Source organism: Tympanuchus pallidicinctus, unplaced genomic scaffold, assembly GCF_026119805.1.
Source record: "Tympanuchus pallidicinctus isolate F22 unplaced genomic scaffold, pur_lepc_1.0 scaffold7, whole genome shotgun sequence".
Classification (NCBI taxonomy): Eukaryota; Metazoa; Chordata; class Aves; order Galliformes; family Phasianidae; genus Tympanuchus; species Tympanuchus pallidicinctus.
The window spans coordinates 12121675-12147401 of record NW_026294791.1 but is presented as its reverse complement, the minus strand read 5'-3'; the positions used below and the strand labels follow the sequence as shown (position 1 = coordinate 12147401).

Sequence of the window (25727 nt, the reverse complement as noted above, 5' to 3'; positions counted from 1 at the left end):
ACTGAATTTCTTTCTCATCTAGAGGGAAAGTAGCTGTCTTCAGAAACTGAAGAAAGGTCTCAGTTCTTCCTCTATGGTCTGTTCTTCCCTAAGCACATAGTCAGTGATAAAGGTAAATGGTTTATTTTGATTTGCACACCATTGCTTCCTTTCATGCTTTATTTCTTGCAGTGGCATGTGCTCCTTTAAAGGCAGCAGGCTCACTTTCCCATGGGACCCCATTGTTTTACGTGTGAGTTAGAAAAAAAATCATGAAATATGTTTTTTTTTTTCTTAAATTTCAAAGTGATGGTCAACAGTGAGCTGCAAATAGGTTCAAAGTAATTTTAGCTGTTTTTTGTGAAATAAAACACAGTGAAACCTCTCTCAACATCATAATCTGTGAACTTCTGGTCATGTTTTCATTTCAGAAATCCTCTTTCAAACCTGAAGGCGTTCTCTCAAAATCAGCTCAGCAAGCGCTAGATTCTACCAGGTAAAGCAGATAAGAAAATTTCCCCTGGAGTCAGCACAGTTGCACTCCAGGATTTGACTTTGTGGCTAAACCCATTGTTGCACAGCATCCCCACCCCTACATAATAATTAAATTCGCCTCCTTCTCTCTCACTTTCTCTTCTACTCATGCCTGGTATTTGATAATAGCCTCAGACTTATTCTTTGCCAAATGAAGCAGACAAGTGTTTCATTACTCATTTTTATTATTTTTAAATGTGTTTATCTTATTTGTGGTTCCGTCTTAAATAATAATAACAATTAATAAATAATAAGGTACTTTGAATGTGTCTGGGAACCAAGAAATGCTTTCAGTTCTTTCCAACATTTCTGATCTGATGAAAAATATTTTATTAGAAAAAATCACTAAGAGAGGGACATGAGGGAAGGGACCACAAAAGTGGAGTTACTAATAAATGAATGCTCAAGAAATTCTCTAGCCTAAATTGGCTACAAGAACTTGATTCTAATCTGAGACAGATGATCTTAAATATAATCAAAGGAGGGAAAAAGAGAATAACAGCTTTGTAGGGGAAAAAAAAAAAAAAAAAAAAAAAAAAAACACCACGAAAAAAATAATCCGATTTTGGAATTAATATTCAAGGTACTAAGTAAGACACTAAATCACCTTCACAGCTAAGACACAGGAGTTTACTTTTGTATCAGTTTTGATCACTGTGTGGACCAAAGAAACTTATTTAATATGTGTATCTAATGGATCAAATTGAGATATTGATACTGTTGCCTTTCTGAGCTTTGACATTCTCAAGGCTAAGTATTATTATTATTGCTTGTCTGGATCTGCAGCATGATTTCTGAAAGCAAAAGTTGCTGGTTTCAAGCAGAGAAGTAGCATATGTTCAGTTTAAAATTCAAATGTATTTATAACTGAATACTAATGGCAATGTCATTTACACACTTAACGATTCTGCATTAGGCCATATGAGGCAATTCATTTTTCAATACATTTATTGGTACCATACAGAGAAAGAGGAGTTAAGCCGTAGCTGAGATTCATCAGTTGCAGTGTACCATAACGTGGTGAATGCTGCCCTCTGGCTCAGGTTGGCAATGGTCACTTATTTAGAAATCTTTTTTTCAAAGTGTAGTGGGAGACAAAATAAGGTTGGTGTTCAAGAGTTTTCCTTAATACTTTGTTCTTTAATAATTAAACTCTAAATGATTAAAACAATATCATATTAGAATGTTACTTTCTCACGAATTCAAGATTGTTGATATTTTAGAATTATGTTTTGCCAATACCTGCAACACAGAAGAACTTTTTAAATGCATTTTTATCTTGAATGAACCTTATAAAAGAGTAACATCAGCATTAAACTTAGAGGTCTGTAGAGAACAGTTTCTTGAATCTTTTTTTTTAATTAAATCCATAAGGAAAAAAAAAAGAGTATGTATAACTTGTTTTAGCATAGGATACTACAGATTTAGGCAAGATAGAAAAACAAAGGAAAGCTACACCAATCTTTATTCATTCATAGAGTAAAAGATTATTTACTCCATTTCACTGAAAGACAGCATGATTGAGATGTTTATTTTTCGTCTTAAATGTAACACCTTAACAGTTCACTAAAGATTATGCTTGCTTTATTCTGCTGTAGACACAACGTTGCCTTCTTTAAAAACCTTTTGTGAACAAGTCTTTAAGAAAAAGAATAAAATGATTTATTGCACTCACAGATCTAGAAACTAGGGGCCACATTTTCCCTTAAAAGCTGCAACCTACCATGTACTGCCCATCCCCCTAGTACTGGAAATGCTCATAATAGAAACGACAGAAAAGTAGTGAAATTAAATGATTATTTCTACTACAGAAAGTAAATATTAGGCATTGCTCCCCTGCCACTCTTCCCAAAGGGGATCTGCCCTACAGGAATCCCACAGCCTACCTGCCTTGCTGATGGATTGCCTGGCAGCTTGATCCCCAGTAAAGAATTTTCAGCAACCTTTTGAGAGCAAGATGCAGTTTTATTTTCATATCTTCTGCCTAAATTAGGCATTGCTGAGGGTAACAGAGGAAGTGTGGAATACAGGAGATGGTTTCAATCTAGACACACAAGAAGTAGAATGTTTCCACTACCATCCCCTGCTTTGGTCTTTTATAAACTCACCTTATATTCAGACCAATACGGCACAACCATTCTGGTATGGTAGCACTCTGCATCCATATTGCACTCACGTAAATGACTGAGTAGGGTTTAGGACAATAGGAAGTCCAGCCCCGTGACTAAGTCGTAAAGCTCATCTTTTCAGAATAGAAGCTGGAAGACAGACTGGGTGTCTGTCTCTCAAGATGATAAAATGCAGTGTTCTGAACATGAGACAATATTTCTTTAGGGAATATTTCATTTTGGATAAGAGAACAGTAATCCAGTAGTCATTTTTCCATAGCTTTCCATAGCTTTCCACAGCCGAAGGGAAAACGTTTAAAGCAGCTTTGAGAACAACCATCTTACAATTAAATTGCAAATGTAAATCGATAGGGCTTTTTGTTCACTGGTCCTACACACTGATACAATTTAAAAAAATAATCAAACTTTTAATATACTAAAGAAAAAAAAAAAAAGAATTAAACCAAAAGTCCAAAGGAAGGATTTTTAGAAGCTATGAATGTGATACTTGGATTCAAAAGACCCAGTGGAAGCAGGTAGGAAGAGCAAAGTATCCTGGGAAAGCTTATAATGTGCACTCAGCTGCACTTAAGAATGAAATTTGCACTCCCAAATAGAGACCTAAGAATTCCTTCGTATAAAAATGTTAAAAATCAAGGCAACTTTCAAATCTAATTTAAATTTTTGTTTCTGACAAAGACGAGTGTTTCATAATAATTTCATATCAGAGTAAATAAGATATAGAAAAGATTTTAGCATGCAAGACAGCGCCTTTCCCTAGCTTTTCTTCCAGCAGAGCATAGACAGAATCAAGTAGAAATTACTGTAAGTGAATCTGTGAGTTTTCAACAACAGAAGCAGCTGCTTGGTACACTTATTTTCCAGGTCTTTCGCAACTTACATGGCTTCTGAGAAGGAAAGCACCTGTTTTGAGACACCATGTAATCAGAACTGATAGGAAGGTAGAAAATCCTCACTGCAGCAACACTGTGGCTTTTGAATTTCCTGCCTTGCTTTGAGATCATAAAAAGCCTTTCAAAGATTTGCAAAAACAAAGTGTTAAAGTAGCTGTTATGAGACTCAGTGTAACCTACTGGATATGCTTTATTCTGACCTGAGTTTTTTGTGCTGTATTTTGCAGAATAAAAAATGAAAGTAGGTTACAAGTTTCCCAGTGCAGGTCTATAGGATATAAAAGTTCCTATACTGGGATAGAAGTGTGTGGGTTTTCATGAGACTGCATGTATTAGCTTATTCTGCACATGATGTAGGATCCTTCAGATCAAGCTTTTCTTTAGTGATGAAGACAAGCTCAGCCAGGCACTGTAGGACCACTGGAATATCTGAGGTGCTGCTTTACTGAAAGATCAGTGTATGCACGTACCCAAACTGCACCACAGTGGTTAAAGGAGCCCTTGGAAAGCATAGGGACTTTGGAGACTATACAGATGTGTCTTCTATTTTCATATTATTAAAGGCAGATCTTCCTCATGTCCCTTCAAACATGCAGTACTTTCTTCTATTTCCTTCCACACACATTTTTTTTCTGAAAAACACAGGGTTCCTCCACCTTTTTTTGCTTCTCGCCAGCAGCCCAGATTCACTTGTATACATCTCAGTTTCTGAGAAGGAAAGACATCGAGAGGGAAAAGGGAAGAGAGAAAGGCTAGGGATTTGACAGGTAGCCAGGGACAAAAGGTCAGTAGAGGGAAACCTTCTAATCCTAGTCTGCAGCCAAATGGTGAGATTGCTGCTGAACCCATTGTACTTGTGTCTGAAGCCAATTACACATAGTTTAATTCAGGAATGATACAGACAAATGATAAGTCTCTAGGGGACTTCCACTTCTGTAAAAAGCTACCCCTGTAATTTCTCCCTTATAGGCAGAGTTGTTGAGCATTGCAATGGAAGAGAAAAATGACACAGAAAACCCTCTGCAAAGTATATATTTTTCATCCAGTTTCTTCCAGTCTTAGTTCACTGATAGACTTTTTCCTTTGTGGAGGTCATAGGCGAGAGAGGAAAGCAAGGGGATTAATATTTTGATATATCAATTTCCAGAAGCAGCCACATAAAGATAATGAAGGAAATCTTTTTCCTATCTCCACCACCTTTATGCTCCAGCTGGAGACTCTCCAATCTTCTAAATCAACCCAATGCAATTTATAAACAGTATATTGCTAGAAAACTCTTATAGTAGATTTCCTTTCTAAAGACAAAGGAATAACTAACTCTCAAGGAAGAATGATGAAAAGTGCTGCTGTCATGTAGAGTTGGTGCCTATTCTCACTTCGTGTTACATATTTCTACCATCAACTTGACAATTTCACAGCCATAAGTGCACAAAATTCACATAGCGGCAATTTTCCAGAGGAACTGAGTGGCAAGGACCTCATCTCCTTCCAACCAATTAACCAGAAAAACATTCCAATATATTTTTCCATTTACTTGAATAAGAATAATACAGTCTAAACCTCTAGCATCTCATATGAAAGTTGGAAGACTCGCCCTATCTACAGTTGAAATAGAAGGCAAAAGTGAAAAATACATGACAAATAAAAACCTTGATTCCCGGTGATTTTAGAAGCTACAGTTCTTTCTCACTGTGAATCTTCTCACAAAGGCATTAGCAGCTCTTTTCTTACTGATAATACCTATAGGATTGAGGTTTCTAGTGTTTGCTTGTTTGCTCTGATGTAGATCAAATATGATCAGTTGTAATCTATCCAGGAAGCATAAAATATTTCACTGAAAGAAAGCAGAATTTCAAGTATTTTTCAGTAGGAATACTTGTGAGCTGTATAAAGGAAACTACTTCATCACAGCATCAAAAATTGACTGTTGTAAATTTTGTTCTGTAACATATTTTTTTGAGCAATTTTGCAACAAGTTCGAACAATTTCAAATTGCAGAAATTGAAACAGTAAATTAGACCACGAAAAATAAAGAATACTACCTTTGTTAATGAGTATCAGTGAAGGGTACAGTTACTAGGAATTTTCATATGCAAGTCTGCTTCCAAACTCATGAGATTCAAAAATCTGAGCTCTGAAACAGTAGGGTAGCTTGAATATATGAACTGTATCTGTTAGAAAGAAATGTTGCACATCTTATAGATGGAAATAAAGCTTTTAATTTCAAACCATGGAGAAGAGATAACACATAGTGAATTACTCATTACAGTGTCAAGGGAAACTGAGGACGTTTGCTTAAATTATCAATAGTGTCACGACGAAATGTTGAAAGTGCTGGAAGTTGGAAGTTAATAATAGATATTATGGTCCTTATAGGAGTTTTTATTTTCAAAATATAGCATGGTTCAAGGGTGTACTTTCAAATTAGAGTAGTAAGCAAGTAGATAACACCATTTAAATTAGATGATATTAAAACAAGTTTATCTGAAGTGAAGAAAAAAATATGCATTAATATCTGGGTAAAAGAATGTGGTAAAAGACAGCTTCCTAACAAAGATTTAACCCCTAGACTTGAAAGGAGACACCATAGTCTGAGAAGACAGAAGAAAAAAAGCTTGAGACATATCCCTGTTTGCTATGACATTATATCTAAGTTGGCACAGGAATACTTGGCTGAAAATTAAGAACAATTTCCTTTCAACAAGATGGCAAAGGTTGACTGACAGGTAACTGAGCTAAGAGAAAATGAAAATAAAGAGAGGAATCACAGTGAGCATAACATATATTAAGTACTGTATTCACACTTTAATATCCATTATAACAATTATCTCTTTATCAGTATCTGGATTAATACTTCAGGACCAGGTCATGTATGCTAGTAATAAGAATTCAAACGAAAAACGATACAAAAGTGTTAATGATTTCTCTGTCTGGGTTCTCTACCTGAATCCAAATTACCTTCACTTTTATATAATACCCCTGGGTGAACTGGAGACTTCTGGGACATAGAGTCACACCTACTGAATCCACAGCAAACATGGAAAACTGCTGCAAGGAGTGGTACCTTCCCGAAAAGAAGGACAGAATATGTTGAACTGAGTTAATTTTATGCATAATTATCCTGCCAAAATCATATGGTGTCTGAACTTGTTGTAAGGTAAACATGGATGGAAATTTCAGTGTCAGCCAGCAGTTGCTCTGAATCAGGTATGATGTGAAATTGCACTGTGAGAAGGGAAAAGTCACTTCTGGGCATCATAGAGAGCAGTGAAATGCCCTCCCAGCTTAAGAGAGAGGAATGAGGCTACAAGCCTGTCAGAAGAAAAGAATTTAAAGTGAGGTTGTGTCTGAGGGGAGGGCAAATTCAGTCAGTGTAGACGCAGAGTTTGATCCACAGCTCTCTGAAGTCAAATGTTTTAGTTTACGTCAATGGCCTTTGATTAGGCCCAGAGAGAGCTGTAAGATCCAAGGGCTGCCAGGCTTGGTTACAGTCATCAATACTATAAATCCCTGAGAGAGTTTCCTTGCTAAACTCCAGGCCTTTTTGCTGCAGGACGCTAACTAAGGGCATGATCCTGAGCAAACTTAGTACCACTGACTGCAAAGGCTATAAATTCTTTCGGCCATCTTAGAGCACACATGCAGATCTCCTGGTTTGCTGCAGCAGCTTACTGCAATCACTAAAATGGGAGAGAGTAAGAGACAGTTCTTATCAAGACAGAACTATTCCTGTAGCCAGAACCGGGGCTTCCTCTGGCAAAGGGTGGGGTTGGGTAGGCCCAACCTGCTGGAGAGGCTGGGTCCAGGTGCTAACTCAGAGGCTCAGCCAGCTGCAAAAGGAGCCTTGGCCAGGGCTGCTGGAGCATCAGGCCTTCCCAGGGGAAGCCTTGAGATGCTCTGGTAAGTCATTTTGCACCACTGAGGCCAGCAAATGGATCACTGACTTCATAGCCTAAGATGGTTTGCTTCATTTTTGTAGCATATTGCAAAAACAAACAAACAAACAAACAAAACATATTGCTGAAGTTACTAATCCTTTCTGAACAGGGACATTCTCAGATGGAAACACGTTGTCCTAGAAAACAGATGCTGTTACAGCAAGGAGAGTTACGTATGATCATTATCTTGTTGTACACTTGGGAAATCCTTATCTGCAGACTAACCTGAAAGCTCCCCCTCAAAGCTCAACTCATTACTTAGCTTTTTTATTTTATTGGTAAATTTCAGAAAATATTTGCAGGATGAACATAAAATAAATCAACACTGCCAGAAAAACAACAACTTGATTATTTCCCTTTGCTTCTGAAACAAACAAACAACATAAAAATCTCAATTGTCCTCCCAGGACTCCTTGGAAGTCTTAACAAAAGTCTCTAAAAAGAGCCTAAATGAAAGACCAGTGAGTTAGCAGCAGGGCAGATCCATCACAGACAAATCAGACAAAACTCTTTCCTTCTGACTGTATCTGGACTTAATTCTGATCTCCTTACTCACACTGAGTAATAATTTACACCATAACTAGCCCCACTGGCATTGCTAAAATCAGAATAAGCCATAAACCTGTTAGACAAATATTGGTCTGAAACATTAAGACTAAAAATTGTATGAGCTAATTCAAATATTTTTGTTATTATGTGCCCTGAAAAAAAGGGTTCTCTTTGTTGTTGACAGTTTGTTGGTTTCCAAAGAAAAATAGAAGTTTGTGATTTTTCATAGTTATTTTATTTTCTATCTTAATCCAACTAGAAAAATCAATGTTTTGTCTACCCTAGAAAATGCAATGAATGTATAAAGATGTATGAACTACTGGCACCTTTTTGACAGAGATATTAAAACAGTAAAACCTGAGGCCAAGTCTATGGTACAAGCTTCTGTCTGGAAAGGACATTAGTCAGCAACATAATAGGACACAATCTCAGCCATTAACCCAGGCTGCACATCTTATTCAGCCTACACTGTGATTAGCCTGATGCAAAGTCCTCTTTTACTTATTGCGTCTTTTTGTTATGTCATCCACCCATATGTACAGGACAGCAATACAACACTGGCAGTTCCTGTGCTGCTGCAGAAGTGCATGCTATAGATGATGTTTGTTTGTTTGTTTTTTAAATACCTTTGCCAATCTCTTACATTTCTCTCACTGAGTTGCAGGAGAGCTTATCCATGTTTCTAGACACATGAAGCGCAGGGACTGGAAAATACTAGAAGACTATTAACAAAGTTTTCCTGCATTTCAGTTTAGCAAGGCCAGGCACTAGAACAAATAGAGGCACTCCTGAAGCTTATCAGTATCCTCAGGAAGGCTGTTCTGCCTCTGTTCTGCTCTTCTTTAAAATATCAAATTCCTGTGAGTGGGTTCAGTGCAGGCACAGAGCCCAAGAAAGTCCCTACAGTGCCAGCAGCAATGCTGCTTCATGAATGCATTGCACAACCTGCCCAGCCACCCTGCCAGACTCCTCCTCCAGCAGGAAGCCTGGCAACGAGGCACTTAACCAGTTGAACAAAAACTACAAGCTTTGCACCAGGCAAGCAATTTGCCAACATCCAGTAGCCTGCAGGCTGGATACTGTTACCTAGTTATTAATGAATGCTGTTGATTAACCTTTTGAAAGCACTTTGCCCACCACACCTACTGATGGGAACTTACTGTGTTAATGCTCAAGGGACATCACAGTAGAGACCTTGGGAGTAGTGAAGACAACACAGTGACTTTAAGAGTTGGATAGGAATTTAGTAGTTTTTTGAGAAGAGGGGACATGAAGGATAAACTCCCTCAAGTACGTAACTCTAATAAGAGAAGAGTATACACATTACTGCAATGTCTGCCTCAGGCTGATGTGCTTAACTGTGAATAAAGGCTCCTGCAGTAAATTTAGCACAGGACACCACTCCAGGTATGCTCATCCATGTTTGAAGCCCCAAACTTTTCAAAGTAATGCACTGGTGAAACTTAAAAGAAAACATCTTGAGCACTCACATATCATGTGCCGGGCTCCTAAGAATCATGAGACAGTACTTTAAAACTCCAGTAACAACAACAGAAAAAGCTATTACATGCACACGCATGTATATACAGAAAGTCAGTCCTTCTTGGTAGCATGGCCTAAGAATTTTTGAGCTCACTTTTCTTTAGGAAATATCAAAAAAGCAAGAAGTCAAAGACTCAATGAAAAGGTCATGAAATAATATGAATCCAGTAGCAAGAATATCAAGAAAATGCAAAATATTCAAATAATACAGAAGCTTGCACTAGGATAACAGAGTTCACTATAGAAAGGGTGCAGGGATGTAAGCAAATATGAAGGAACAGCCTGAATTTAATCATGGAGAGACATGATGGAGAAAAAGCAATCAACTTGAAAGAAAAGAGTACAGAAAGGACAAAAGTGGATTTGCACAAAAAAGCATAGCATAAAAAGAGTTAAATAAAGCTAAAGTCTCACTTTACCTATTAAAAAAAAAAAAAAAGACTGTTTACACACACCTCCACTGAAGGAGCTGCAAAACAAAGTTGCTCTGTTTCCTCAGTTTAAGAAAATTGTTACTTTTTAAGCTAAAAGAAAAATATATATAAAAAAAATCCTGCCTAAATCATTTTCTTTTTGCTTGAGATTTCACACAACAGTTGAGCCAGTTTGACAGCTTGCTGCTGCTGCTGCTGACTGGAGAAGCAGCCTCACTCCCCTGCTTTGTTCCCAGCCATGCAGTCTTTCTTCTCCCCTTGTGCTGAAACTGGCACTTGTCTGACACCCCAGTGAAAGTATTCCACTCTGAACAAGAAAAAAGAATTCCCACAGAAATTTATTTGTTCTTAAGGAAAAATGTGTATATATATATATATATATATATATATATGAGGAGGGAGGAGGGGGAGACTTCTTAATAGTCCCATGAAACCTCACTCTTAAAATATCCCTGGAACTGCAGGGAAGACAGATGTTAGTGTTTTGTGACTGTTCTGCTCACTCTCCTATTATCCATTTATTTTTATTAAATGCACATATTAGACATAGTGTCATTCTCCACAAATTAATTAAAATGATGTAAAGAGGTAGGTTATAGCCCCCCTACACAAAGTGCCAACAAAAGCAGAATGTGAGAACTAAAGCTGAGTCTCTCTGACACCGCACCGAGCACAGATCAAGACAGGCTATCAGGCAGAATCTGGACTAAAGGCTAGGAACAGAAAAAATTACAAGTGACTTGCCGTATTCTGCTTTCATTTACACTCTTGCAGCCTGGAACCTTGACAATTGCTGCTACAGCTTCTCCTCCAAGTTGACTTTGGGTTGGTGTATACAGATCAATTAGGCTTTCCCTATTTTCATAGAACTGTTTAGGAGGAGCAGATTTCTTTTTGAATCCTTCCTTAACAGGATGGAAAAATCTGTGCTTGTGCTATAATTCACAGATCACAAAAGGATGCCAGTTACTTTGCATAAAAGTAATGCTGAAAATAGAATTCAAACTGAATTCTTACACAAGTAGTCTCATTACTATCCATGGTACAAACAGGACGTGGCAGATTTCAGGCTAATTACGAACAGATCATTCAAACGTTAGCACGTTTTCTTATTTACAGAATGGAACAAAAGGGAGCACAATTCAAATAGGAAATTTAAATAAAAACAGGTATATTGTCTGTATAAATAGTATACTATGTAGATACACACGTGTGTGCACGCTCAGCCACAGCATCCAACAATGTCTGCTGCTGTTACTACGTACAGGAACCCATAGAACCCCCACCAGCCCAGTGTGTATGCTGTGATGCTCTGGGTATCCAGGCTCCCCAGACCAAACTGGAGTCACCACACAAAAGAAGCGTTTGTTAAGATGGAGCAACATCCTCAGCTGCGATTGAGGGAATGTGTCTGTGTTTCATCAAATCCAGCATATTCCTCAGAAATATTTAAGGGTATTTGATGAAAACGTTTCCCTGATCATTTCCATTATTGTTCTCCTTTTTAAGAGACAGATGAAATTATTTAGATTGCTCATTAAAAGAAACAAACATAGGAAATGAAACTGGATGAAAATAATTTCCTAATTTTGAGAGTGCACTAAGGGTGGAGCAGTCCTTACTGAAGATAACTGGAAATGTAAACACACTGATTTCAATCAAGAGCACTTTTCATAAGAATATTTCGCTCACTAGTTAGTACTGATGGCTCCCTGCTCCTTTCAGAGGTGTGTTACCCATTCTGGAATACATGCACAAGTTCAAGTGTTGCATAATTACACAAAACAGGGCCTGTACAAGAATATCCTGTTTTGCTTCCTGTACACTCACTGGGGTGGCTCAGCTGAATCCTTGACAACATCTAGCTCCACGAAGAAAACATCAAGACTCCTTGCTGATAGAAGTTTTTTTACCTAGAGCTTCTCAGCAGTTGGGCTGCTTAGCCCCAAAGTGTAAGCAGACAATCACCCTATTATTTACTTTCTAGTCAGAAGGAGCATTACTGCTTTTCTTCACTGTCCACAGCCTCTGTAATCCTAGCAGTCATGTTCACTCAGCAGTAAGTACAAATACGTGCTTCCCAAAGGAGTTTCAAATCCATGACACAGATTAGCATCGCTGTGGTTCAACGCTATCTGACTCCATAGTAATTAACATTTTAAATCATGGTCAATACAGAAATTATTTAATGAAGACTCATTCTATTCCCAAATCGTGAGAAATTAACAAATTTAAGCGGCATTATTATTATTAGAGTGAATAGGCTGCAGAGGACAATGCGTCTTTCAAAAACCCTGTCAGCACTGCTTTATCTCATTACATATCACTATATCTTAGAAAAGGAGCGATTCAATTGTGTGATGGTGAATCATGAAACTTCACAAACATTCAAGGAACACACATGCCACTACAAATTAAACATTAGCACTGCATGGTATTCATCCTTTCTGTCACACACTGTGGGAAGCACGCCTTATTAGCATGGAAGCATGGAGCAATAGTATCTCAGTGTGCTTAACATTCGCTTACCTTGGAAAAAAGAGCATACAATTGCAGCCTTAAACAAAAAAAAAAAACAACCACTCAAAACATGCAGCTCTGTTTCTTTCCACATTTAATTCCAGGATTTTAAAAAAATTACACAATTTAATTCTAAAACCTTTTCTTCCCCATCTTCCTGTTCGCTGTTTTTCAAAATAATACACAGCTTTTCCATTTTTGATCAGCTTTAATCATAAACAAGGCAGGCATCACAATTGCTGCAGTTATAGGGTTCCCCCTCACACACTAGTTTGGTTTTGAATTTCAATAGTACCCACAACTGGGGGTCTTCCTGGATCCCAGATGTCAAATTACATGGTCTGTCCTATTCTTCTCATGGCAGCAAAACAGTTTCTTGTTCAGTTTCACAGGAATCTGAATAGCTGCTCTGAAAGTACCCATTCCTTACTAAATTATATTACAACTGAACTTTGTTTTGTTATATTAATAATTGAGAACTATTTCTCCTTTACTTAACAGCTTTGTAGAGATAACTGCTTTTTTTCTTAAACCTATTGAAACGTGAAGCACCACCCCACACAAAACTAAAATATCGACACTTAGCATCAATGTTCCTGTCTGAGGTCCTGTGCGGTCTATAAAATCTTGAGAAAGGGGCCCACTTCCCATACCTATCCTACTTACATGCTGTTTTATTTAAGAATCAAGAGTAGGTTTTACAACCACTTCGCCATGTTAAAAAAAGGAGAAACATAAAAGTGACTTCCAGGAGGAGGGAAGACTTATGTTTTGTTTTACAAGCTTCTTTCAAGGTAAACTTGTAAAATAAAAAGTTAAAAATGCCAAACAATTTTGTAAAAGCTAATGTAGCAGTAAATGAAAGCCTCCAGCTGACTTAAAAGCTGAACTAGTACTTTAAACCTGTTTTGCTTTAACAAGCATTTTATACATATTTGATTTTTTTTTCCCCGCATAAGTGTAACCTAACACTACAGCATCACACATCTCAGAAATTACTCCTACCCACTCTTAGTTCAAACAGTAACAGGTTTGCTGGTAGATAAGGCATTGTGCAAGGAATTTGAACTACCAGTGTAGTTTAGATATGTAACACTGCATTACTAAGCTAAATCAGACTTTGGCACCCTTGCTCGCACCATTAAGAACTATGCATTTCCCCACCATATTAAGGTTTCAACGGATATAAAAAATAAATAGTGCTGCCCTAAAGGATATTATAGACATATTACAACCTGCTTTCTTGCTGGGATTGATGACAGAGGAACCAGACACACAAGTGACCTTTGGCTTGTACACTCTCAAGACAATTATGTTTTTGGGATAGATTACATGGACAATTGTTATCTGGCTTTGGGAGGGATAATTTCTTCAAAGATGTTGAAGACCCCTTTGAGCTACATGGCAGCACTCATAACCTCCTCTGCTCTCACAAAAGAACTCTTTTGAGGCTCAATCATATCAGCAAATCGAGTTTATTCATGAATATCAGGCTACCTGTAGACTCAAGTATACCTGTGTTCATTACACTGTGATTGTCAACTTGCTTTTAAATCACAAGAGACTAAAATCCCTACATTGAACATAACTGAATTTTCATCATCTCATCCAAGTTAGGAGCTGAAGTTTCTCAAAAGTTCTCCAAATTTGCTTGTGAAGTTGTTCAGTTGTAAAGTTATCTGAAGTTGAAAAAAGAGTCTCAGTACCTTAGTTTAAATATTTTCAGTGACATCTTTAAGCAATTCTATTTCCCAAGTAGTATTGTTTATTAGCATTATAGAAGGATGAACTAACCTCCCATTGTTCACACTGTAGTGGTTTATAGCAACATCTGCTGGATAACCTAGAGCTGTAATAACAGAGACCCTGACATACTGAAGTGACAGAACAATATGAGACATAGCTATGGGAAGGCAAGGGTTAGATAAGAGGATAAGAGAAGGCTTTCACATCAAAGACTTTGTTTCACAATGACACCTACCCTTTGCTACTGCCTGTGCCATTGATTTCATGATTTGTCCAGGTTGCCAGTTCATCCAGAACTCCTCAGCTTATGAGAGGTTGTATCAGAAACAAAGTTAGATAGTATTTGTGTATGCTTTGGGCGGGGGAGAGGAGAGGGAAGGTAGATCCATATACTAGAGAAAACGACGAAAACTAGAATGATTTATTCTACACTCATTTAATGTTTTAGCTGGCATTAAGCTTAAGTGCTCCTTATAGGGTTAGTACCTCAAATTTGACAGCTAAGAATTACCTCCTCTTTAAGAGAAAGAATGTTTAAAAACCCCACATTCACATTAGTTAGTCAATAACAAGAACAGTTGCTTTGATAGTCTTGTTGACATACAATAGTTGAAGAAGTTTTATTATGGCCAGAGTATCTTTAGGGCAAAGTCTCTGGGGAAAAAAAAAAAACAAAACACACCATTAAATACTTAGCCAGGACAAAACCTTCTTGCAGAGGAATTTTCAATTGCTTTTCAGCTGCACTGTGGTTTACCGTTTGCTTTAAATCAACCCTCAATCTAAGCTACATACCATAAAGTCTGTTAAAAAAAAAAAAATCATTACGGTACAATTAAAAACAACATTAGAAGGTGGAATCCCACCCTCCCTTCTCTCTGTACAACTGCTGGTATGCTTCCTCTGTTCCTTTTATGATTATCTACACCAGCTCTGGTCAGGAGATACAGCTGTCATGAAACACTCAACAGATGGCAGTGGCTGGGTGATGCTTCATCCATTTTTGGATGCTCTACTGACATTTGAGCTCATGCCTTCTATAAATGCTGTCATGCCCCTGACTCCTTTTAGCTAACACAAGCCTACAACATGCAGTGACAATATTAATCTTTCCAAAGGAATAGAGATAAATTGATCTGCCCTTATGAAAAAGCAATATAAAATACTTAAATTTAGTGTCCTTTAAAACTTTTAACCATTATAGATAGATATGACTAGAAAATAGATAGACTGATAAATTGGTAGATGGATCTCCTTTCTTACTGCTGTTTCATCCTTAAGCTATTTTATTCTTATAAGACGCTTCAGAGATTGATTTAGCTTACAAAGAGCAGCAATTTCTCTCTAGTTTTAGGAAACTGCTAGGAACTAGAGTGCTTTGAAAAGAAATTGATTAGCACAACTTCTTTAAAAAGAATGGAAAACAGCTAAAAGATTTCCAGTATCTTTGAGCTTTTCAGGTGGCAAAGACTGCTTAGTGCTCTATCTTAAGTTTTTAAAGCTCACTTTATTGCAATTTTGATAGTCAAATTGGAAGCAGTAGCAGCTTATGGAATAAAAGAAAGAATTGCTTTTTTTATCCTCCTCCCCCCAAGGCAGCTATGTGATAGTACTATCTAATATTATTGTTTGCTATGGACAAACTGTGACAATAACTGTATGTATCCCAAACCGGCAACACCTTTTGTACTTCCTAAGGTTCAATCCCTGTCACTGTAGTTCCCAGTGTTCAAAACAAGCGAGAGATAAGAGACAGAATAGGTGGGTATATTCAAGTACTTAATCATAGGGATTAAGACAGACTTATTGGGAATGGCTAGTAATGGTATTTTGTCCGGACACAGGAGGGCTGGCTACATTCTCCTCATGCTGTTTCCAGCACATCTTGTTCTAAATACAGGACATTGACAGATTAACACTGCAAGCACAGCTTATATGTTTAATTTCTTAAACCTGATGATGCTCTTCACAATGAGTTTTTTTTTTTAAATGTTACTGAAATTCCAGTAGTTATGGAAGAACACGCAATAGCTACACCATTTTGTCAATAGCCCCTGCTGAACTGCCAGGAGATGTTTAATCATATATTTAGGTAAGGAAGCCACACCTTCTAGTGTGATGAAGGGGAAAATGAAAGGGAAACTAAACTTGGAAATTATGATCTCGTTCTTCATGCCTAAGCTCAGGTTTAACACCGGAAGTAACAGCAGGAGACTGTGATTGTACAAGGATACTGTCAGAAGTGGGACTCAGTTCTTATAGCACAGTAGTAGATCATGTTCTGTGTGAAGTTATAAAAGTGATTAACATCTCTTAAATAATCTTAATTTGTTTGTAGAAGTTAGCTTCTATTATCTATTAGCACTAGCCACACCTGGCTATCACTGAATGTAGCTGGGTGATGTAACTTCTTATAGATTTTGAATTCATCAAAGTACCTTCAGATCTGCCTTTTTTGCTCTGCCAGGCTAATAGGCAATGACTGGTGATAGCCCAATTTCAACCAGTTTTCATACTGTATCCTTTGTTATTCTTCAACTGTAAGACAGTAAGGGAAAGAAACACTCAATCTATACCTAAGTCTTTAAGTGATCAGTGAGGTTACAGACACTTTCAACATAAACTACATGGATTGCCTGTAAAAAGAAAAATAAATAAAATCAACAATGTAATTTGTTAAACATTTCATTCCCAAATAGTAGCCTACTGTTTCTGGTGTACAAAGAGAATCTAAAGCATCATTTCAACTTAGCAGTGCCTATTTTTTTATCTATTCATAGGCAACAGTCAGACAACATCCTTGCTGATCAGTGGATAGTCAGAGATGACCAACTAATCAGCACTAATTAGTTAATAAGCCTTCAGGCCTCAGAAACATACATGGTTCAGGCTGAGCGGGCACACGTATAACCGCATGTCTGAACATTAAAAATTTAAGACTAGTGCTGAGACCATATACCAGAGGGTTAATCTTTCTTGCTGCTTAGAAGCCCACTGGATTCTATTTTGCACCCATGCCAAGAGCACAGTCAGCAATTCCTATGACTTTCTGCCTTTAAAACAGCACGTATCTCTGATACTTCAGTAAGAATAGAATAACTAATATCTGTGCTTGCCACAGGCTCACGCCCCTTTAAAAAGCATCTACATCATGCTCCACAATTGTGTGTTCTCTACTCATAACCATATCTTTTTAATTTTCTTTTAAATATATATGTATTTACTATTTTGTGTCATTGTGTTCAGTAACTAATATACAAAAAGTGAAGGGGAAAACACACTTACCACAGCACTGGCTTCTGCATGTAGAGGACCTTTTATTCTAGCCTCAGAGCCTAGGATTTTACATCAAGAATGTTACATCAAAAAAGAGCAGATTACGGAAGTAAGCATAAGAGGGCTTTGAACTCTTCTTCTGCAACTTATAAACTTAAGTTACGGAGAAGAGTGCAGTTTATCTGCACATCTGTAAGTCTGGATAGCATTACTGTTTCGTGAAGCATTTTCCATCTCATCTGTTTATTCCAAACTGTTCCGTGGAGCTATATTAATGAGTGGAACATTACTAATGGTTATGGTTGCAGTCTGAGTTCAAAACCCAGGAAGAACCTGTTATGCACTTATGCATAACACTGAAAGTTTTCACACAAATTCTAGCTATAAATCACTTCCTAAGACAATTTTCCTTGTAAGCAGGGTAAAAGTAATCCTTTTTATTTTACATGTATATGACTTTGCCTGATTTCAGGCATCATTAGACAGTGGGCATTTCATGTTTTACTTGGCTTTCTCATATAAGTATAAATGAGAATATGGAAGACTGAGTTACAAGCTGCATGGTAATGCAGCATCATTACTCCTTTTGTTACACCATTCCTAAGTATATGACAGTGCAAAGTGATAAAGGTCTGACAGCAAAAACACTGGAGAAAGCAGTAACACTCACACTGCAAACAAGCAAAACAGCAAAGCTGAGCAAAAAATTCATGCCACAAAGATTCACAAGCCACAGTTGATCTCTTTCAGCACTAAGCGAATACACACAATAGGGATCTTTCCAGCACTAATCTGTTCTGACATTTTATAGAAACTAATTCTTGCAGACAAATAAAGGTCTAGTTTGGAACAATTTTATTCAGGCCATCAGCATCCTTCCTGATTTGATCTGATTTTCAAACAGCGTATGTTTTTTTCCTGTTTGTGGCTGTCATAGACTACAAGAGAAAACAAAAATGTAGTATTCACAATAAAGCTAAGATATGAGGCAGGTGCAACTTAAAATTTTATGAGGAGAGATCAAATAATGGAGAGAAAGTTGAACAAGAACAGAATTATCAACTTCTACATACCTGATAATAAACATTTTTACTCATCTGCATGCAGAAACACCAAGAATTTTAACAAAACATTGTTTCCTATATTTTCTAGCTAGATATCATCAGTCACCCACTGGCTGAAACCATAAGAATGCTACTTGAGGGTTTTTTTTTTTTTTTGTATGGCTTGAACACTGGCCATTCAATGTTTCACTGCATTATCACAAAAAGCAACTCTCTGCATGAAGAGACAAATGCTGGTGGTTTAAGCAGGCCAACACACCACAGTGCTTTTACTCAGCGATATTTAATGATTTACCATTTGATACAGTTCATCTTTCATAATCTGGAGTCAAACAGCAGCAGCTTCTAGTAGAAATGCAACAATATTGAACTTTCAACCAAATTTATAGGAGAGCTTCTTTCCTATCTCTAGTTTCTGGACCCACCTGGCTCTACACTTAAGAACTACAGATGAAGAGAAACACTTTGCTTCCCACCAGTGAGGTCCTGAGAAGAATGCGTGATCATTCCAAATAGAGACTTTCCAGACAAAAATCAGCTGCATTAACAGCATGTTCTCAAAATTTGAAGGATGATCACTTCCCTGGGGAGCCCATTCCAGTGCTTAACCACCCTTTCTGTGAAGAAAGTTATCCTGATATCCAGCCTAAACCTCCCCAGTGCAACCTGAGGCCCCTCTCCTGTCACCTGTCACTTATCTAAAGAACTCTAATGAAATTAGGACCATTTAAAAAGGAAATACATTGGTATAAAAAAATGATTTTGAGTACATGTCCAAATATGTCAGATTATGGAGAGTCTTAGGGGCAGTGTTTCTAAAAGAATTTCTTCTGGAAAAAATGATTTCTTGATTCACCTTCACTTTGAAGCAAGTAATAGGAGATAAGAAATACTGAGCATTCAGGCTTACAGGACATAGCAGAAGCTGGCATATGATTTCTTTCTAGTAGCAAGCTTGCATTTCCAAAATAGGATGTTTATTGTTCCCCAGTACCTCAGCTGTGAGTACAGGGCAGTTACTGTTAAGTAGTATTCTCTAGTAACTTAAATGATATTCATGCATTCAGAAGGTGCTTTCAAGTTTTCTTTTTCCATCACTTAAAAGCAGAAAACCTGGAAGTGCTTGAGACATTTCATAACAGGTTGCTTTAAAAAAAAAAAAAAAAAAAAAAAAAAAAAAAAAAAAAAAACCATTTTAAAACAAAATCCTCTCTTACACAAGGATATTTACTTCCATTTTTGTTCTTGTGGAGACCTAACAAAGTAGAGTATGGAAGGAGTACATTCACCTCAAATTCCTATCATCTGCAAATTAGGATTTGCAAGAGAAGGAGTACATTATGAAATTTCATTTAAGTTACAAGGCTACAGACAATTGCTCCCCAGTTATGGTTATAGCTAATGCTATCAATGCCTGCATCAGACAAAAGAAATTTTTATATATCATCCGTAAAAGAGGCATCTCCTTCTATCAGTAGCTTTTAGAGCCAATGTGTCCACATACAATGCAATTAAGAAATAACAGGAATTTATGTCAGGACTGGTGTACAACTTTTTTTGTTTAGTTTCTACATCTAAGAATATAAGCTCAGTTTATAAACAGTACAGGATTCATTTTCAACATGGAATGTAGTTTTGATGATGCTGTTTTTACTACTGAAACTCTTTAGACCATAAAACAGCAAGCATCAATAGAACTCCTAGATGCCAAGATGAATTCTGGATACGTTATCCATCGTTTTTCCTACTCATTATTATTGCTATAGCACATAGGAGAAGTGGAGCCAACTCACCATCTTGTCTGTTATTTATGCATTTTCAGTTCTTCTTTTACCACACAAATGTTAATTCTAAATAGCAGCATTTAACTCAAGGATATAAAAATTTAAGGACTTGGAAACAGTTCGACTAAGTCAAAAGTTTATGCTGAATAAGCAGAATATCTTTTCTTAGTCTAAAGAGGACCTTAAATGTATTACTTTACTTCCCAGTGTTGATTTCTTTTTCAAGTTAAACAGAATAACTGCATGTGACTCCTTCCAAATTCTCAGTTTTATATTTCTAGAAACAAATTATGCTAAATCTTAGCCACTTTCTCTGTATGTTGTAAGCCTCTCCTTGTCATTTTTTCATTGGAATGTCATTCTTTAAGCACATATGCCCATGAACAACTGGGGGTCAGAAGCTGGATTGTTTAGAAGCTTACACTATGTTTACAGGAATCCCTGAGATGCTGGGTCATTGTTTACTTTCAGACTGTTAAAAACCCAAATAATCTTTTTAATGCCACTTGTGAACTGGGTCTTTTTTATTTAAAAAAAAAACAAAACAACTGTTCTAGATGAAGTCCTCTGGTTGCTTCCAAAAGGCAGAATTGTATTAATGAAATCAATCATCATTTGATTTTTTTTGTGTGACTAGTGATCTTCAACTTGATATTTGCAGTGCAAGAGACTCTGACACTTGCCAGTGTTCGTAAATGAACAATGCAGAAGAAAGCAGATCCTTTTCTCCTTTCTCCTGCTATTGTTTGGCATCCTAAGGGTGTTACGTAGCCAGTTCTTCCATGCAGAATGTGCTAAAGAATAGCTTCAGTTCCATGTTAGTTATTCTTGCACGAACTATTACTTCTAAAACCTGTACAGGTTTTCTCTAGCTTAGAGCACCAAGTGCAGAAGTATTTGCAGGTTAGGCAGCAGAGCTAAGCAGATGTCATAAGTCTTTCCTTGCATATGGCAGTAAACAGCAAGTCCAGACAAGGATTTTGCATCTTTCAGGTTTCTAGTCAAGGCAACTCATGAAGCTCTTCCATGAAAAGTTGAAAATTTAGGTTGATAAGGACTTTAAAGCAACAAAACACCCTTAGTACAAAACCAATGCCTATATCCAGAGCGTTGGAAACTTTGATGCCAAAATTCTTGTAAGGTAAGCAGACACTATGTATGTTTTGCCAGCTATGACTTCATTAATTGATATGAGCTTTTTCAGCATAGTCACTTCCCAGTTTCATAGCTGAGCAGGTTAGTCTTTGAGAAGTCACTTGAGAGGGCAATAACAACACTGCTCCAATTTTAACAGTCACCAAGAACATGTCAGGGGGCAGTTTAAGGCCTCTGTGAAGAAGTTCATACCTCTGACAGCAACCCAAAGAGAACTTAAGATTTTATCCAGAGAGAGGATAACCTGAAACTACCAGCAGGAAAAGGTTGCCATACGCATGGAATAGACTTGCTTCTAAAGCTATGGCATAGCCACTTCATCCCAGAAGATGAAACAAGGTTGCAAATCCTATCTGGAAATAACATCTGAGATCTGGATTACCTGTTGCAAGCTAGGACGCAAGTATGCCCCATCAAATGAGTGCCTAGGCATTCACTAGTCACCTGATTTGACAAACATACCAACTGCTATCCTGTGACAAGAATTAATACACATCATTCATCAGGATCTCCTCCCACGAACATTTTATTCATAGAATCATGCATTCATTTCTGCAATAGCAACAGTTCCTACAACATACTGGTGATGGGGAAGATAGGTAACATACCACAGGCTATCAGCCTGGAAGAATAACTAGTCCAGTCCACAGCTTTTCCCCTTTCTTTCCTGTGAATCTTTCAAAGAGCAGGCCAGGAGAGTCTGGAAGGCAAGGCAGTCTATAATGCAGAGGCCTGAGATATCTGTGATAGAACAAGTTATCACTAAGCATGCACAAATTCTCCTTCAGATGCCTTCTCATTTGCTAATGTATTTGCTGTGTTGATTAAATAGTTTGGTAGCTGTAACAGACACTGTCACACCACACAGTCCTTCTACGCAGATACCCATATGTGGGCAGGAAGAAATGAGTCACTTCGTACTGCATACTCAAGCCTAGGTCACTTTCTACCAGCATGAGAACATTTCTTGAATCTTTCAATACTCATATTTTACATGTTATATTTTTGGCAGATCTAACAGCTTTAGCATTGTTTGAGTTTGATTTTCTGTCTCAAAAGATTTTTGGCCCTTTAATTCCCGTCCTTACCAATATTCATGAATTATTTCAGTGAATATGTATTAATCAATTCAGATTATGGTATTGTGCTTTTCTCTAGAAAGTACAAGCAAATTAACACACCATACTTGTAGAAACTTTCTAGAGACTTCAGCATAACCCTTTAGCAAGATCTCAACGCACAAGTTTTACTAAGTAACATACATGTTAGAGAATACTGTTGAATGATATACTTCTTGATTTTTGTAAAATACACTCAAAGGTCCTCAACAATAATGCAAACGTTAGTAAACAAATATGGTATGGCTTTATAAAAAAGAAGTCTTGTTAGTTTTTTTCCTTAAAATTCTAAGCATGTTATAGTCATGACCTCATCCATTGCTTCGCTACTTGTTCACTTGTTTTTCTATGATTAGACATTAAAAGCAAGTTGTAAGAAAAAAATTACTTAATAGTATACATTTATTTTCTAGAAGAAAAATAAGTCAAAAGTCAGTGTAGTAATTTTGTAATGTAATTAATGCCCAAATTGTATATCATCTTTATATTTGTTCAAGCTAAGATAAGTTCTAAGAGAAGTTACCTTACGTGCTAAATTTTTGCAAAAACTTTAATTAGTAAGAGTTGTGTTGATTTACCAAGAAAACCAGATAAAACTCTGTTTAACATTTTGGTGACTGAGCAACCTTCCATCCTCTCCATCTTAGCCTCCTCAATTAATTTATTCTGTCAAATATTAACTACTGCAAATTCGGTACCTCTTAACAAGGAAATGACTCAACAGTAAGATTTCTTGGAATTAGAAAGGAAAGCAGCAGTATTATTTTGGCAATATCATATCTTGACATCAACCATTTGGAACTTGAATCTAAAATAGAATTTGGCCTATGATTTAAAAAAAAAAAAAATAAATCTCAACTTCCGAGGAGGATCTCAGTTTTATTGTTATCCTCTCCAATATTATAATCAACCTGTGGTCTCATTAAATCTACTGACATTAGAGAAGGCTATCAATTAAAATGGATGGTGAGAAAAATCTTTTTGTCTTTAATTATACTTATGCAAAGCATTTACAGGCCAAACAGAAGTCATAGTTGTCTGTTTCTTATCAGATTGTTTCTAAGGAAGAAGCTAGAAATATTTGTTTGGCAACCACTTATTTTGTAATGAGGTCAGCATATGCATTTCATTTGTTTTTCTTCAAGTAATACTTAGTCCCACACCTTCAGCTAAAGGACAACTACTCTTGCACAGCTTTAGTAAGAAGCCCATGAAAACATAGAACAGAGGTTGTTTAACATAATAATGAACAAAAGCATTTGACAATGTTGAAAACTAAAATGTTTCCAGATGATGTTAGATGTTTGATTGCAGAAAAGACATTCTGTAAGTATGTATTAACTACTTTTGTCATAGTTACACTTGGAATCACTTTTATCTACTATTTGCTGTATGCTATGAACAGTAGAAAACGCCTAGTATTGTTTCACTACATTTACAATTGCAGCAATTTGGGAAAACTGTTTGCACATCTGCCTTTGTTTCATACATACAAACTCCCATCATCAAGACCTCAAGTTGTTTTTCTCTCTCGGTGATGAAAGGACAGTAAGCTTCCTACTACGTATATTCTTGCTGTAGAGAGAAATGACATTCTACACATTTTTATTTCTATCTGGCAAGGCATTACCTTGAAGATACCACAGTGTGATAAATACATTATTGGTCAATAGCAGCTGGATAAAAATGATATTGTCAGACAGGATTTCAGATGTAATAATGTAAATGGTAAAATGGGGAATCCAAAACCAACTGAAAAGACTCCTTCCTTCGTGCATCAGGTGTCAACCTCAGTAGTACAATAATGGGAGCTACTTTCTACTTGTAATTAAGTAATAGTGATAGACTTTTCCTTATTTAGGGTCCTTTCATCTTTTTAGATAAAGTTCTTTATATGCTGTAGATGAAGATTATTCCTTCACATTCACCTACTACTGCCAGCCTTTGGGATGCCAACAAAGAGGGCCAGCAGTGCCACATAGCAGGTTCCAGAAAGGGAATTAAAACAAGGATTAATCCATCTGAAACTACAGGGGAACAGCAGAAAGGACAACATAATGACCCAGAGTGGAAGTCAGCCAAGATACCAGGGTTAACAATCATGCAAGAAGCTGAGCAACTGTTACAGTTTTGTTTTGTGTCTCATCAGCCACTGTAATCCGAGCCAAAACAACACTGCTGAGTCCTGTGCTGATGAACTGATTCAGTACTCCTCTTGCCTCTGTAAGAGGCAAGAAGTATCATATATTAATTTGCCAACACCCCAACTGTAACACTCAAGTCTCCATTGTTCTCCTTTCCAAACCACAAACAACCCAGTTTACTTAATAGAGTATGACAAAGTCGCAAAGTAGTGAGACTAAAGAGACAGGCATTTGAGAGGATAATGATCTGTCAAGCAGGGCTGTGGCAAAAGGAATTTACATGAAGATTAATCAATGTTTACAGCTCTTCTCATTTGTGTGAGCAAAGTGCTTTTCTTACCTGCCACCAGCTTTATGAAATTCAAGAAAAAAAAAAAAAAAGAGCATCACTTTCTAGCTGTATGTTATTACAGTTGGATATTATTCTGTATCCTCTGAAAGCTCCAGTCTTAGCCAGTATAAATCCTCTTCTATTCCATTTCTGAGGGACCAAAGTTCAGTAGACACTAGATGCAGCATTTACACATTGCTTGAAACTACTTGAATGTTTCAGTACAGCAGTTAAACTGAAAAGCACACACTAGCAGTTTCCCTTCATGAGCTACCACAGCTGCCATGATTCATGGTGATTTGAGAATTAAGTAATCTGTTCTCTCAGATTATCTGTAATTTAAGAAAGGAAGTGAGTGTCTTTTTAAGATGCAGTGTGCAATTAGAAGTGATATGACATAACACAGTAAGATCTGTACAAAGTATGATTTGAGGAACTTCTTAATAACCTGAGAACTGGAACACAAGTTAAAAAAAATCAACTTATTGATTTCTACATCATATTTACAAGAGCTAGTGTTGTGAAATATGAATTATAGCTTCCTGTGCCAGTGTAAGCCTTTAGCCCCAGTGGGATCCACCTAATGAGAAC

The 25727-nt window shown here is 37.0% G+C and overlaps 1 long non-coding RNA gene across 2 annotated transcripts in view; it reads right to left on the bottom strand.

Moving 5' to 3' along the window:
* LOC128072859 (uncharacterized) overlaps window positions 1–25727 on the bottom strand; it is a 75712-nt gene that overhangs the window by 2290 nt on the left and 47695 nt on the right. The window lies entirely within an intron of this gene.